The 15,984-nt window shown below is 36.6% G+C and overlaps 3 non-coding genes across 3 annotated transcripts; 1 reads left to right on the plus strand and 2 right to left on the minus strand.

The window, feature by feature from the left end:
* Window positions 1-1,441: 1,441 nt before the first annotated feature.
* On the minus strand, window positions 1,442-1,514 carry Trnak-cuu (transfer RNA lysine (anticodon CUU)). The gene has a single exon. It is a non-coding gene; the product is annotated as a tRNA-Lys (tRNA).
* An 8,919-nt stretch (window positions 1,515-10,433) lies between these two features.
* On the minus strand, window positions 10,434-10,506 carry Trnat-ugu (transfer RNA threonine (anticodon UGU)). The gene has a single exon. It is a non-coding gene; the product is annotated as a tRNA-Thr (tRNA).
* A 4,667-nt stretch (window positions 10,507-15,173) lies between these two features.
* Trnay-gua (transfer RNA tyrosine (anticodon GUA)) lies at window positions 15,174-15,263 on the plus strand. Its single transcript is given in 2 exon segments — window positions 15,174-15,210; window positions 15,228-15,263. It is a non-coding gene; the product is annotated as a tRNA-Tyr (tRNA).
* Window positions 15,264-15,984: the final 721 nt, after the last annotated feature.

Here is a 15,984-nt window from a genome sequence, read left to right on the forward strand (position 1 = left end):
GGAAGAGAGGCTTGCCAAACAGGGCAACCCCCCCTTCCCTTGATCACTCATATCACAATCAACATCACTGTCATTAATACTTTGCCTCGATATCCCCTCATTCTGTCCCTCAACATCCGCCTTCGCCTCTGATGTCATCACTTCACCGTCACCGTCCTCATGTTCCTCCACACGCTCCTCAACCAGTACCCCGTCATCACGCACCTCAATCTGCATCGCGTCAAGTCCGTCCTCACCACAGATACCATCACCAGACCCCTCTTCCACATCGTCGCTATCCTCACTCTCATCGACACCTTCATTAGCCATCACCTCCTCTTTCCCATCCCCATTTTTCGTAGAACAGATACAGATGAACTGGTCACATGTGTCACATTTAACATTAATATTGCCCTCACACGAACAGTTGAACTCCCCACAGATGTCACACAGGTGGGAGACACCGGTACCGTTATCGCTCTCCATACTACCTTCGATAGGTGATACCTCGCACGGGCAGTCCGCACGTACATTTCCACAACGTTCACAGGGTGGGGTTGTACAGTTTCTTGCGTAATGCCCCTGGCCCTTACATTTATAACAAACAAATTCAGGACAGCTTTTATACAAATGTTCAAGCGAGTGACACAGTGTACACATACGTTTCTGATCATCGTGTACAACTCTATAGTACGAGTTCTCTATGCGGACTGTGTATGGTAGAGATGGTAAACCGGGGGGTAGTTTGACCTTTACAATACGGGTCCCATCCGCAATGTCCGTACCCGGGTAACACCTCCGTTTTATAGGAGAGTGTACGGTAACACCCAGCTGGCTCAGCTTACTCGTAATTTCGTCATCAGAAATTTAAGCAGGTATGTGAAGAAAGGACACAACTAAGTAGGATTTTACCACTTCCGTGACTTGACATAAACGGCCCCTCACTTCCAACCCGTTTAACAAACACTGCCCAGCGGCCATACCACTCATCGTGACCTCGTAAGCGTCACCCCCCTTGGGGACACAGGCATATAGCGAACCAATATCACACAGTTCCTCTACAGCACGTATCAAATCCATAGGTTGGACTACTTTGTTGTCCTTTACATTTACTAAATACGAACAGTCTTTTTTTATAAAATTTGGTACGGCCTTTTTGGCCGTCCACCGAGGAGTCCATCTCCAATAAAATGGCTCAAAACTCAATATTTAACTTAAATCACCTGTTAATACATACAAATATATACACAGATACAAATACGAAAAAAAGCAGCAATTCTGGGGGTATTTAGCCCACCAGAATAAGGATGTCTTACGATTATCTCCGAAGACGATACAAACGCCCGTCCATAGCCGGAACCAAACCGGAAGTCTCTTTAAAATGTATAGCGCAATGACCGTACCTAGATCAAGAAAAATGTTCTTACGTTATGTTAGCAGTTTATCAAGCATAAAATTTAAACGCCCAACGTGGGGCTCGAACCCACGACCCCGAGATTAAGAGTCTCGTGCTCTACCGACTGAGCTAGCCGGGCTGTTCCTATACAAAATATGTGTGTATCGCTGCTTCATATCAGAATAATACATTATATCAAGCAAAATAATGCTACACTTTGAAAGGTAGTTCATATGTTTTATTCGACTTGTATTTTTAAGATAATCGACACAAATATCGCAGCAGTAATTAATAAAATTCGTCTCCAGTACACTACCGGTTCCCGCCAATATCTACACCTTTATTGTAACTCTTTCCCGCCAACACTGCCACGGATGAATGTATTTTGTTTCTTATATATTACAATATGAGGGAGGAAGTTGTCGTGTAATTGCATGATTTAAAATTGGGAAAATATTTTTATCAGTGAGAGGCTTGGTTTTAATCAAGGATAAACGTGATTGGTTTGTTCAACCAGTTTCCATGGTGTATGGTTCGTTGGAATTTCGCATATTTGCAAAATTTCGTTTACGGCGAAATTTATAGATCAGGACAGAAACTAAGTCGATGTATATGTTTTTGCAATAGATTACATTTTTTTTATTGTTGTTAAATTGTCAACATTGTACGCTGTTTTAATTTATATGCGCTTCTTATTTGAAAGTAATAGAGACCGACGACCGACATCTCTAGGGTTTTCCTAGATCGAATGAGTGGAGAGAAGAATCGTGATTTAATGAACGAGACAAAAAAGTCTCATCAACGATGAAAAAACTTGATTTTTAACAGGGCAATGATTTTATGAAAAAATCAAGTCGATACTTATGTTCCGAAAAAGAGTATGCTTTAAAGATATTCTAATATCAGCGCAGGATTGAACACAAGTGTGAAATGTCTGTGTGGGCTTTTCTCTGGGACTGTACGTGACTTAGTGTACTGATTAAACATGTATATGTTTTCTGATTGGTTGTTGAAGTGTGAAAGCAACCACAAAAACGGAATTCGAAGCCGGATATATTTAAGGATTGATGTGCGTGGTTTTAACTTTTAAGGTGGATTGCTAAAACAGTTCCTTGGATATGTACCTGCTTTGAAGTTTGTGCATTTCCAGGATTCCGTTGCTACAAAAAAGCATCAATAGGGCATAAGGGCATAAAAATCGAACACATTTTTATTGGTTTACATATCACCACAGGCATGTTTTACAAATAACTGAATTTAGACTAAATTCTACCTACCTACCCTCCTTTATTACTATCTATTCAAGAAAATCTAGGACATAATTTATGAGGGAGATGTTGCTTTCGTTTTGTACACAAATATGTACTGGTCAGCTGTAAACAGCACATTGCTGTAAGAAGAGGAGGCCCGTGGGCGTTACATTCAATGTTCTATTTCAATCGAGTCGTTACATGGTTCGCAACATTCCAGTGATTATCAGAAATATGAAAATTAGGAAAATTCGTATGATATTGGGCCTATTGCACCTCATCATTTTTTGGATCACTTTCGATTTTTTTTTTTTTTTTTTTAGTTTCCTCACTTTCTTCCTAGTCTCCAAAGGTTGTACAAAAGAACAAGCCAATAACACCTCTTACTACAACTTAGTGGTTAGATACAGTAGAGCAGGGATGTGTCTTACCGCTTGACGTGACCTTGCTGGTAATATAGAAGGTCAATAATCAAAGCAAGGAAAACACCAACATTACGTCAATATCATCATATCTAAACTGACATTCATGCAAACCAGGGAAAATATAAAAACAAATTGATTAACATGGAGAATCCTGAAAAAGTACCAAGATAATAAAACCAGGTGAACATTGATGATAATCAAACTGGTAGAAAGTGCTGTCATATGACAGATAGATTTTTGATTGATTTGAAAACTACACCTGGCCCGAGGAGCACAAAGGTCGTGTTGCGATTTATTAGGGAAGTGTTATTTCCCTTTGCTTTCTACACCTAAGTGTGATGCGTTATTGAATGTCGTTTCTTTGAACGCATGTCAGTGTGGAGAACTTTCGTGTCTCTTGAAATCAGAGAATCCAAGGTGTTAGCTAATGGCTCAGTCTATGCACATTGTGTCAGATTGAACTGTATTAATATGTGCTTCTTCCTACTGATTGTCAAGTTAAGTCAAAGATTACGACTGATACGTTAGGATGTATACGCAAATAATAGTAACTACCGCATGACGGCTTGATCTGAGTGAAGGGTTATTTCCACGAGACTATACATTCCCCTGATACGTTTAGTATCCATATGTGCTGATGGAAGAAACTTTTTGTTCTTTTACCGTATTTACAGTAGTAATAGACAGAATACTGATAACCATGTGAACGGAATTCTACATGAAATTGTCCATATACATAATGTACACTTCCAGTAGGCTATTGATACTATATATAATTGCACTTGCACATACATACATATAAATTGTTTAAAAGGTAGTTGTTGTCATAGAGATTAACCAGCTTGGTAAATATGTAGGAATATAATGATTTGGGTAAATTCCAGATATTATTTACACCATAACAACAGCAGATCAGGTTTCATATCAACTTAATTATTATATTGCAGGTTTTTACCCTCCTTCTTTGGCAGTTTGTATTCATTAAAGGCTTAATAACATCACAAATAGAGGTAAATAATGGTTAGTTAAAATTTAGAATTGTTGCCACGGAAATATTAATTCAAAAGACATCAACCTGACCTCTCATAACAAGTCTAAAGCTGGTAAGTATAAAGATTGTTCCCAATTTTGTTTCATTCATGCTTTAAAATTTTCACTAACCACTAGTTATCTCTAACCAGCTTTGGAACAACCGGGACCAGGTGTCAAGATGTTATCAAGGATGATGATAAAGGTTACTTCACTAAACCTGATAACGAGGAAGACAGTGTAATGTGATATAAACCGCCAAGTTGGTTGAAAATGCCTTTGCTAAAAAGGATGTTAGGTATCTACAAAATCCAAGAAAAAAACCTTTCGCTTTTAAAACTGTCTGTAATTTTTCTATGGAAAATAAATACAGGTGTATGTTCCAAAGGGTATATTTATCACGGCTTTTGTTCACATCAATACATATATAAGTGTCAATAGATTATTATTATAACACCAAGGCCATATTTAAGTGCTTGTTTAATGTACATGTCTATTTTATGTTATTGATGATTTCCATCACAAGATTGTGTTTTAACTGGAGATTCGTTTTGAGAAAAAAAACCGATTTGTATATATAATACTGTGACCAAACACATGTTTATAAATATAAATATAGCATGTTAAGTAGAGGAAAAAACCCCGAATTCTTCAAAAGTAATGTGCGTCGGCCGGGAGTCGAACCCGGATCGACTGCTTGGAAGGCAACCATGCTTTTTTTTCTTGTAAAAATAAAAATTTTATTATCCCAGCAATAGGGTCTCAAGGGTTGGGGCCCTTGAGATTCCTCACAGTGTAATCATTTCATAATCATGTATTAAAAATAGATAAAAGGTAAAAAGAAAAATCACATGTTTCATAACAAAGTAACCATAACTATCACAGACGAAAGTTTTACAAATTAACTGAGACACGATCGTCAATCACAGATACAATATTGTTATCACAAATAAAGTATTTTCGGAAAAGTGAAACATTGTTTTTCTTTCGATAGTGATTAAAAGCATAGTTGATAAATTTTTTGACTGTAAACTTAAAGAATCGCAATATTGGAACACTACCTTCATTTAACATGACCATATTTCTTCTTTTGTAAATACAAAATCGTGCCACACTCAAAACAAAGTTTATGAAGTACGAGTTAACATTTTTTGAATTTCTGCCACAGCCTAAAAGAACTAGCCAATCATAATTGAGTACATTCACAATTTCCGAAGGCACTCTAATAAACAAACTATCTAACATATCGGTTAAAAAGACGTTAAGGGTAGATAACTCTGGACATCCAATAAATAAATGAAAAAGATCCTCCGTCTGAGACTGGCATACCGGACATGTATCTGAATCTGACATACCACACTTCATCAATTTCTTTTTCGTAAAAATAGCGTTATGTGCAACTTTAAAATGGAGCTCGACACACTCAGCCGGATAATAAGGCACGTGTACTATTCTATAAATACTGTCGACCTCACAGGTAGGAAAACTATTGGACCAGAACGACCGCGCCGCCGGTTCAACGAAGTGCATTCGCACGAGAGCACGGTAAATGTCCCGTGTATGTCGTGGAACAGTGTACGATCCCGAGTCATTCAGAGTCAGATACATAACGGGTTGTGTCAGATCAGTGGATGTGTAACAATTGTTTATAACGGTGCCTAAAAATTCCAATGGTAACTTTCTGAGAAGACTTAAGTACTTTTTGGATATGACTTGACTTGTGATTTCTGGATTATTTTCCTGGACCAGTTCCACAATGGAATGGATTTAAGTGAAATCTTTTAAGTATATCAGACCAGCATCTACAAAAACGTTTTCGTACACCGTTTTACCATTTTCGTCTAGAATCAAAGGATTACAAAACATTGGTTGACAAAATGTATGACTGACACTGTTTTGAAATGAAATACGTGAATAAATACTGGACCATGCCAACAACATTTCTTTGTAAAAAGGGGTAAGACAATGTAATTGGTTTACTTTAAAAGTACAATTAAAAATAGATAACCCAAGATTCATATTGGCTACCTTAGAGAGGAAATATTTACAACTTTCTTTCCAAATTGTCGTTACATCATTGAACAATCTAAAAACGAATTTAATTCTGAAGGACTTCATTTTCAGGTCTATATCAGGATACTGTAAACCTCCTTCAGACTTCAATCCTATAAGGGTTTTGTAGCCTACTAAATGGGCACCTCCGTCCCAGAGAAAGTTTAAACATAAATTTTTAAGTTGTATTTTGTAACAATCAGGGATGGAGGTCACAGCCAATGTATACCAGCATTTAGATAACATTAGCGAAGATATAACAGTGGCTCGCCCCAGAATGGTTAGTTTTCTCTGAGACCACAATCTTAAAGTATTTCTAATGGAAACAATCTTAGGGTCCCAATTTAGGGAATCACAACACTGGTGATTTGGACCTAAATACACACCTAAAACTAAAATTGCGTCCCGTAGTAATTTAACTTGTACCGCGTCAGATTCAGCAGCTGACATTTGTCCACTACCAATACACAATAACTCGGACTTATCTTTGTTTATTTTAGCCCCGGAAGCCCGACTATAATTTTCAAAAACAGTAAAAGCTTCGTCTATCGAAGATTTGTCTGACAAGGTCAATGTGGAATCATCGGCATGTTGAAAAATTTTTGTAGACATGTTACTCATAGGGATAGAAATTCCAACAATTTTATCATTTTTTAAAATTGCCTGACCAAGTGGTTCTGCCACGAGGACGTAAAGTAATGCTGACAGAGGGCAACCCTGCCTAACTGAATTTTTAATAGGGAAATATTTTGTTAGATGACCATTACATTTGACACTGCTATAAATACTATTGTAAAAGATTTTTATCCAGTCAATAAAAAAACCACAGAAGCCAAACTTTTCCAAGACTTTGAAAAGATAGGAATGACTGACGCGATCAAAGGCTTTTTCTTGGTCGATTTTCATAATATAACACTCTAAGTTTTCCATCATAGCCAGGTCAATAACATCTCGAATATTACTAATGTTATCCGCAATATCTCGCCCCATAATACAACAGCTTTGGTAAGGGGAGATAATAGAGGGTAATACCACTTTCAATCTATCAGCCATTACTCTAGCTAAAATTTTATAGTCGACATTAAGGAGGCTTATCGGCCTCCAATTTTTCAAATTTGACTTCTCACCTCTTTTTTTGTAAATAAGACTGATAACACCAAGTTTCATAGATCGCGAAAGTTCACCCCTTTCTTGTATTTCAGAAATTACACGCATAAAACAATCTTTTAATTCTGGAAAGAATTTTCGATAAAATTCCACACTTAAACCATCCTGCCCGGGACTCTTGTTACTAGACATACCTTTTAAAGCAGACAGCACATCTTCGTCAGTAATTTCGGCCCCCAAATTCTTGTTATCACCTGGAGATATCTTGGTATCAATATCGCTCAAAAAGTTTTCAATATAGTTATCGTCAACAGATACACAAGAATACAACTTGTGGTAAAATTGATAAATTTCATCCAGTAAATCACTGGTTTGGTGCAACAAATCACCGTTGGCATTTGCAAGTAATTTAACATTATTAAAATTTTGTCTATATTTTTCTAAACGTAGAAAGTAAGCTGTATTACGATCACCATCTATTGCCCACTTGGCTTTTGATCGTAGAATAGACCCTTTACACTTCTCCTCTTCCAACACCTCTAATTCAGCCTTAATTTCTTGCATTTTTTGCACAAGTGCAGGGTTATTGGAGCCGGCTAACTTAGCGGATAGGTCAGTCAGCTTATTTTTGATTTTATAAAAATTTTCATTATCAACTTTTTTACGATTTTTACCGTATATTTGAGATATTCTCTTGAAACGGTATTTCAAGTTGTCCCACCACACCAATACATCCTGCTCCATTAACTCTTCTTGCTTTGCACTGGATATAACATTTCTTATTTTTAAAACATAATCATCTTCAGACAAAAATGAATTATTTATTATCCATATACCCGGACCTCTCTCAACATTTTCCAAATCTAAAAACATAGTCACAAAACTGTGGTCACTGAAGGACGTATCATTATATAAAATGTTCTGGACAAATCCTGTCAGCGCTTTAGATACTAAAAAATAATCAATCCGGCTTTGCGATAATTTACCATTTCGTATTTGTTTTCGCGAGAAAATAGAACAATTTTTATTTCTTTTTCTCCACAAGTCAGTAATATCATTATTTTCCATTATTTTAATCAAACTTCTAAACCCGGCGTCATTACAATGTTGCGTAGCACCAGACCTGTCTATATTTGCTAAGGTGGTGTTAAAATCACCGGCCATTATAATGTTTTCATACCTACCTTGCTCAAGATAATCACATACAGAGTGAAAAAAGTTGGTTTTGTCATTTAGAATATTAGGGGAATATATATTTATTAGATTAATTACTTTATCATCAACTTGCAGCTGCACATGCAAAAAACGACCATTTCGACCGGTACTAAAAGAAACGCAATCTTTTAGACTATTCCTTAGCAGAATAGCTACACCTTGGCGACCATTGACACCATTGGAGTATAGAACAACACCATTCCACTTGTCCTTTACCTGGCCAATGAAATTATCAGACCAGAAAGTTTCCTGTAGGAAAATAAAATCAATATTCTTTTCTTGGAAATCGGAAAAAACCTTCTGTAATTTACTAATATCACTCAACCCATTACAATTAAACGACAAGAATCTAAACATCCCAAAAACAATACTCAAAAATACAAATAGCGCTATTGTTGTTGTTTAGGCTTCTTGGAGGAATCGGTCTGACGTCTAAATTTAACAAAATCCTTCACCGTTTTTCTCTTTCTATTCCCAACGGAAATGAATGAGTCATCGACGTCAGAACCGTCCTCTTCCATAGAACCCTCAGACTTCTCCCAAAACACCCCGTGTAGCGGCGTCTCAGTGACTATCTGTGGGGAAGAGAGGCTTGCCACGTCCGGCAACCCCCCCTTCCCTGTTTCAAAAGAATTAATAGCAGAGCTATCATGGACTAAGATTGACCCTTCTACCAGATCTGAATGTCCGGAGACTTTCTTAACGCAACCGTCATCACCCGTCACAACATCATCCGTCATTTCCTGTGTACCAAAATCAGACTCCTGGGTGTCGCGAACCTCCACCTCCCCGTCCTCATCGTTTTCCACAACATCACCCTCCATCCCGACGTCCTCCTCTTGGTCACCGTCATCATCATTATCATCATCTCGTCTAATCAGCTTACCGTCACAAACACAAATGAACTGTCCGCATTCACAGGTGAACTCATTACATTCACAGCTGAATTGCCCACAGGCGTCGCATAACTGATCAGTTGTACTAGCGTCCATACCGTTCTCACTATCGACCTCAATCTTAGACACCGTCGCTCTACACAAACAGTTTGCTCGTACAGCACCACACTTACCACAGGGAGGGGTAGTGCAGTTTCTTGCATAGTGTCCCTGCTCATTGCACTTAAAACATGTGAACTGGGGACAGTCTTTGAATACATGGTCTACTGAGTGACACATCGTACACATTCGTCTCTGATCATTGTGAACAACGCGATAATATGAGTTGTCAATGCGTACTGTGTAAGGTAGAGACGGCAAACCGGGGGGTAGTTTGACCTTGACAATACGAGTCCCGTCAGCTATGTCCGTACCCGGATAACACCTACGTTTAATAGGGGAATGGATAGTAACACCTAATTGTCTCAGTTTTCCCTCAATCTCCTCATCTGATATATAGGCAGGGATATGTAGAAATGATACAACCAAATAAGTCTTTACCACTTCTGACACCGTACACACTCGGCCCCTCACCTCGACACCATTGAGTAGGTGTTGCCCAGAGGTCAAGCCACTCATGGTCACTTCATAAGAGTCACCGCCCTTTGGAACACAAGCATATAGAGAGCCAACATCACAAATGTCTTCAATGGCTCGAATAAGCTCCATTGGAAGTACAGACTTGTTGTCCTGCACATTGACCAAATACGTACAGTCCTTTTTATAGGACTTTGTACGGCCGTCGCCTACCGAGTCCATTATAAAAATGGCTCAAATTAAGTGTTCAGAAATTTCAGTTTACATAATTATTGTTGTAAACAGATCCTGACAAATGTTCAAAAAAGTTGATAAGCAAAATGGCATTCAATAATCTCACGGAAAAGGGATGACTTACGATAGAAAACCACGGAGTTGATTTACCCGTCCATCCATCTAACCATCCAAACCAAATCACATCACAAGATTGTGACTTAACTGGAGATCAAGAAGTAGATTACATCATAGTATATATAATCTTAGTGAACACATTCAAAAATATATATATAGCCTCCAGTGAGGATCGAACTCACGACCCCTGGTTTACAAGACCAGTGCTCTAACCACTGAGCTATGGAGGCGGTTGACACAATACCTCATACAATGTGGATATAAATACTTCTTATCAGTATGTGAACAGCTGTGACCCTGGATGCCTTTTCCTTATCGAATAGAAGTCAAACATCCTTTGTTAAACCTTTGTTTTCTTATTTGTTATTTGTTATATACACATATTCAATAATATCCAGTCATTTTCACATAGCTACCGAAAATTTTCCGATTTCTAAAACACTCGGATTTATTGTAAAAGCTTAAAGCTAAAATATATCAACTGGTGAGATCAAGAAGTGGATTGCCTCGAAGGATATAATCTAATGGAACTCATTCAAAAATATTTCTAGCCTTCTGTATGGATCGAACATCAGTTCTCTTTGTTCTCTCTTGAAAAATGAATTCATTATTTCAAGCAAAGAAGACCTCTTAAATTGTTAAATTATTACAACACTACCATGTTAACAATTCACAGATATCTAAAGTTAATCTCACAGTTGGTGACTTTAAGACTTAATCTACTGAAAGGCATTCACTGTTATTATATTGATCAGACATCAGATTCTAAGACCTCTGACCCGTTAGAATAGTCAACTGGCTTCAAAAGGTTGATGTCAGTAACAAGATGTTTCTTGAAAAGAGCATATTTCTTCTTCATCTGATAGTAGACTTTGATATAAACAAATTCTTATGACATGCTTCAATAATAACAGTCTTATGATTAATCTAGGACATATGGTTTCCCACCAGATTACGCCTTTTCAAAAATACTGAAATGTACAACCCATATAAAGAAGTTGATGAAAAATGAATTAGTTTGGTTTTGGTATAATTCAGAAGAATAAGTTTTCCTAAAGAAATATCGAGTAAGTAACTCTGATCAGCGTCCGATGAAAGTTTGAACATACACCAAAAAACCTGAAAGTTCCGAACAATCAATAAACAGATGCTGCAACGTCTCTTTCTCATTGTCATTGTTGACATTGCCAATTTTCTTTTATCTTCTCAATACTAAATATTGAGTTATTAACAACTTGATAATGATCATTAATATCACCAGATGGTAAAAATGGCATATATATTGTGACAGAATGATGATGTGACCCAGTATCACTTTATATTACGCTTTTAAATATTAATTTTGCAATAAATGACATATGTATTTAATACCTTAATCTTTCTTAGAGATGTGTAAATGTTCTGGATAGTTGTTATCCATCGTGATCAAGGAAAGTGGTGAAATATTATCAGTACCCTGTGGAGTATTTCTGCTGTACCATGCTTTGTTTTGACCGGAAGTGACGTATTAACTGTGCACACTTGTAGAAGTTATTTATAGAATTAATATGACTGCAGTATTTTCACTGTGTTTACGGGAAAACTTTTGTAAGTCTAGCAAGTATGAATTATAGAATTATAAGTAATGTAGTTATTAATGTATTAATATTTATCGTAGTTATGAGATCTCGGGATTCCGACGGATAAACCGACGGTAGAACATCAGCACGTGAAAACCGACGAGCGTCTGTTGCTCTTTTCCGACCGGATTCAGTTTGACAGTAACTGTCAGTTAGTACAGGTGTGTGTTGTCTGTGTGCTGTGTTTGTACTATCCGCCGGGTAACTTGATGAATTCCTAGTCCCGATGCGGCCTGTCTTTTGTCCTGTGAAATGTCGGGGGTGGTATTATAATAGGAAGTTATTATTAAGGGTCTTTTGAGAAGTTTTTTTGTAATTATTTAATATTTTACAATAGTAGTTATGGTAAACGTACTAGGGCCGTAGTCATACTACTCGTTCTTATAGGGATGGACGGGCGGTATTTTTATCACTGGGTAATTTCTAAATTCCCGGTCTGTGGTTACCTTATCAAGTGCTTGACAGGGGTATGTAAATCTATTTTGTACTAGGCTTAGTGGTGAGAAAGACATATTGAGAGTTAAGCATGATGATAGAATAGTTGAATTTAACTTTATAAATACACGTTCGAACTGAAAGAGCATTTTTGTTATTAAGAAGTAAGAAGTCTATTATTTTTGTGAGAAGGGATAGAAGTCTGGAATATATGAATGTTAGTTTTTCCCTTATTTTATCTAAGGATGTAAATGTTTTGGAAGTGTGTAGAGACCAGACCTAGAATGGATGTGTAATTTCCTAACTTGCGTATGTTAAGTTTTTGTCCATTTTAATGTAAGCTTAGGCCTTCTAGTAATGTGTTAATTTTATGCCAGGAAAGCTAATATAATAGTAATAATTTTGTCCATTTTACTCGAATATGCAGTTGTAGAAATTAACTACTAGTGTGGAAGATTGTGTGAGTCTGATAGAATTATTAATGTAACTTATTTTCAAATATGAGATTCATTGCCTAATTAAATATTGAACTTTATTGCAATCTTCTGGTTTTCTGTACAACTGAGCTACATATCTAGAAACATGATTAGCTCAAATAACCACAGGATAGTCTGATGCTATTGGAACATTTTTCATAAGTGATTACTTAGTTATCTGATTATACTGAATTGGATGACAACAAAAGGTCAAGTCCAGGTCAAAGTAATGTCATGATCAGTGTGATTTAAAAGGTATAACAGTTGGAGTACTCGGAAACTACGGAGATGAAACATCACTTAGTCCTGAATGCAGATGGAATGAACATAAAATCCTGATGAAGAATTTAATCGTTAATTATCTAATTATTTATTGGGTTTAGCTCTCTCTATATATATATATTGTGACAGCCTACACGCTACCATGTTGAATAGATCTGAGATTGGGTCCAGATCACTATGGTGTCACAATATAATAGAAAACACATGTGGAAGATAAACAATTTGAAAAATCTCTGACCAATAATCCTGATATTTTAGACTTTTCAAACAATAGCGAATGAATCATGCATAGATATCCCAGGTAGTCATGGGATCGAGCTGTACAGTGGTTCCATTGTCATCGTTATAAATAATAAATTGTTTGGACACTGTTCTCTTATAAATGTGCACATTAGTTAGAATAGCTTTCTCATAATCCCCGGGAAGACACCTTATAATAATATCAAAATCGGATAGAACAGTGTCTACGGATATATCGGGATCACCTTTCTTTACAATCTTAGCTTCAGCAATAGGAGAAAGGATTTTAGGTACAACTTCAAGTGTTAAATGTTTAATCTTAGTTATCCAAGCCTCAGCAAAAGACAGGTTAAAAATAGGTTTGCCATTCTTGACAAGTTTTGGGTTGAAAAACAATGGTTATTCATACCTGAAGATGTATCCATGTTGCTACATTTATTGTATGGAAGGCATACCAAGCCTTCACCATTTTACGATAAACAATTGGTATTGACCTTAAGACAGTACCACCATCTAGACATCAAAAGAGAAGTGATTACAGAAGCTCTTCCTTAAAGTGTTGCGACCATAACCTTAAATTATTCTTTGGTTGGAAAATGATTTAATTGTCTGAAGAAGACCTAAAATTTAAAAATACAATTATAAATACACATTCACTCACACACCTTGCACACTGCGGTAAATTATGAGGAATGTATTTATAGTTTGAAGATTAAAATATATTAATGTGACTTATATTAATTAAGCTTACCAGGGACGCCGGCTTTGGTGCTCTCGCTTCAGATTTGACAGGTTAGCCTACGTGTTGACTGTCTGAGTGATGCTGTGCGAGTGTGGTGGCTCTTGGTGGGAGTTGGCGGTGACTGGACAGAGGACGTGAAGTCCGTGCTCGACGTGCACATACCTACATTCTTTCATACTTGCTTTACGCGCGATGATTTAAAATGATGTATTCTATCACCTGGCTACATTTATATAACTAACTTTACTTTCCCAGTACACATATTTACATATTAAGATCAACAGGTACATAAACACCAAGAACACATCATAATTTTTATAGGACTAACTTTACTTTCCCAGTTCTGCTCATTACACATATTCAGATCGATAGGTACATAAACATTTACAGAACAACTTTACTTTTCCAGTACTTTTAATTACATATCAGACCTAGAACACAAATAACTCTATCCTATACGTTTATACATATATTTTAGACCTCTTTATTTCTCATTTACCAACACATAGAATCTTGGAAGACAACCATGATGACCGTTACACCACCGACGCATTTACTTACTTAACAAGCTCGTTTACAAAAGCTGGTGACTGATTGCTTGAAATTAAAAGGCAAGCAAGGAAAGGTACTTTTGTTACGGGAACCCAGATAGAATTATTCATAGATGCAACTGATACCCAAGACCTAAACCTTGTTCAACATCCGACATCATGTCAATTAAATACTACAGATATATAACAGTGAACTTATTTCCTTTCTGATTGAAAATATGTATGTAATCATGAAAGACAAAAACCTTAAAGAAAGCCAATGGACTATTTTTTTAATCTATTTCGGGTGAAAATCTTATTTTATGAATCAAATATAATTTTGTTATTTTGATTCGAGTACGTGAGCATTTTAGTTTTGTATCATTATTTGATATTACATCAGAATTGATTAATGAAAAAATATGTATCACACTCTTCGAAACAGCCTTTTCTTGATCTCAGTCCAATTTTACGAAAGCTGAAAACCAACTACCTCATACCTAAAGCCTGTCGACTCCTCGGGCATAGTGTAATAGATGGACTGCACGTAACTTTACCAAGTATTGTATATCTCCCGTGATAGCTCAGTTGGTAGAGCGGAGGACTGTAGTGGTTAACTTCAAAGCTATCCTTAGGTCGCTGGTTCGACTCCGGCTCGCGGGATTGTTATGTTTTTTGATATTTTTATAAAACATCTTTGAACAATGATAAGAAAACCAACTCTCTTGACACGTCCCTAAACTTTTTCAAAGAAACACATGAAATATCAAGATAAGATATTAGAAAATAAATGTTGACGATGGCCCGATGATTAACAGATGGAATCAAATTTATAACGGAATGACAGTAGTTATGTGTGTACTGAATGCAAATATTCGAATTGGATAATGAAACATTTACTAACGTTATGTAGGCAGTTTATAAAGCATAACAGTTAAACGCCCAACGTGGGGCACAAACCCACGACCCCGAGATTAAAGGTCTCGTGCTCTACCGACTGAAACACGTGTTAATCGCTGCTACGTATCAGAATAATTCATTATGTAAAGCAAAATAATGTTATACTTGAAAAGGTGTTTCATATCTCTTATTCGATTTGTATTTCTCAGATAATCGATAAGTGTTAGGTGTTATTACCAACACAGGTGTCTGTTAAATTGTGTAAATAATTTCATACCGAAACACATTATCGTATGAGTATGTACATACATGTAATATTGAAACTGTATTTACATATGAATACAACAAGGACTAGACAACATAACCTCGGGCACTTCCTATTGATAATTATCACCACATTTCTGTCCAGTCATGTTAATCACAAAGTACAGATATTTATCGTACTATGAAGGTGTGTAAAGCTTATACGTCATTTTGATTGAAG

This window comes from Ylistrum balloti, unplaced genomic scaffold (assembly GCF_031769215.1).
Source record: "Ylistrum balloti isolate Yb309-2 unplaced genomic scaffold, AGI_CSIRO_Ybal_v1 Utg370678, whole genome shotgun sequence".
Taxonomy (NCBI): domain Eukaryota; kingdom Metazoa; phylum Mollusca; class Bivalvia; order Pectinida; family Pectinidae; genus Ylistrum; species Ylistrum balloti.